Source organism: Oryctolagus cuniculus, chromosome 8 (assembly GCF_964237555.1).
Source record: "Oryctolagus cuniculus chromosome 8, mOryCun1.1, whole genome shotgun sequence".
NCBI lineage: Eukaryota > Metazoa > Chordata > Mammalia > Lagomorpha > Leporidae > Oryctolagus > Oryctolagus cuniculus.
The window spans coordinates 2,738,906-2,740,574 of record NC_091439.1 but is presented as its reverse complement, the minus strand read 5'-3'; positions in this window follow the sequence as shown (position 1 = coordinate 2,740,574).

Here is a 1,669-nt window from a genome sequence, read left to right as displayed (position 1 = left end):
GGATTAGCCTAGTGAGCTGCGACGCCAGCCAATAATTTGCATTTCTAAGGTGCTACTTTCTGTAAGGGCTTTTAAATCCTTGAGAGTCACCCATGCTGTGAAATCTTCCCAGGAGTTGAGTGTTAGCCCAATGTCACGCTGTGTACGCAAGGAGACAAGACCTGGGGAGAACCAGACTGCAGACTCCTGTTCTGCGAACAATCCTGTTCTGCAATAATCCTTTCCGCTAGGACCAGCCATTTTTGCAATCCTTGGAGGCAAATTAAGAATAGGATTCTAATAAGAGGACAGTAACCAGCATACTGAGCAGTATGACTGTTCCTTGGGGAAAAAAACTGTTTCTATGGAAGACCAGAATGGATGGATAACTTCACTATGGGGAAAGAGTGACATATTTTCAATCATGTAATATGTACTTATTAAATCTTGTGAGTAAGTTACCTTGCTAGGCACTTTCCATGGAAGACACAAGAAAATTATAAGCTACGGTCCCTGCTTAATACAAACCAGTTAGGGAGACATGGCGCTGAACTCTGACAAGGCAGCCTGAAGACAGCAATTCAAATGATCAATCAATGAAACAAGTTATGTAACAGTAACAATGCCATTTGCCACAAGCCTTGCCTTCTTCCTCTCTTTTAATGTTTGGAACAAGTTTGTAAGAAAGCTGTTATTATTCTCCTCATTTTATAAATGAAAGAAACGACACCTAAAGAAAAATTTTTGTTCCCAGTGATGGAACTAGTGAGATTAGGGCTTTATGTTTGTCTGACTTCATCATCCATACCCCTTAAACACAACACTTCGCTAGCCCCTGCCCTCCAAGGCAGTAGTCTCTATATGAGTGTGTGTTACTTTGAGCTATTTAATGCACATTTTAGAGGGAAAAGACCCCCTCCCAATCTGCAGCATCATTTATATCACCGCATAACATCTTCTGATTTTTATCAATGCATAAACACGATTCACACTGTTCTCATTGATCTATATCTGTGCTAAATTCTTTTCTTTCCACAGTATCTTGAAGAGTTTCGTATTCGTAAATTCCACTAGTTATATGCCGGGTCTTTGAAAAGTTCATTGAATGTGTTCATTAGGAAGAAAAGTATGCACGGATCTCTGCTTTTTGGCACCAGCAAAGAAGTTAATTTTAATTCCATTTTCCGTTAATTTTGCATCCGCATACGTCATCCTTTGCCCTTGTCCACTAAAAAAAAAACTCCTTTTCCAGTTCCTGCTGATTGGACGCTGTGCTGTCACTCCGCTGAGAAGTTGCATTTCCAGAGCAGACCATACCCTACTCCTTTGGCTAATAACCCCACCTCCCCTAGCGACACTGAGGTAGCTTTGCCACCATCAAGGACCCCTTTTTAATCCAGAATTTTCCATCCTCCCACGCTCTGCCAATCAGCCGTCTGTGTCCTGACTGAATTTTTTTTAATTTCAGCTCCCACACATAAGGCACAGGGCGTCCTGCACGCCCCGCCGCCCCGCTCCCCGGGGACCCCCGGCTTCCCGGCCCCGGCCACGCCCGCCCCCAGCACGCTGGTCAGCTCCCCGCGCCGCGCGCGCCGGCCCAGCCCACGCGCAGCACGCGTCACGAGCCCGGAGGGGGCGTGGCTCCGCCGCGCAGGAGGCGGGGCCTGGGCGCACGCACCGCCCCCGTATA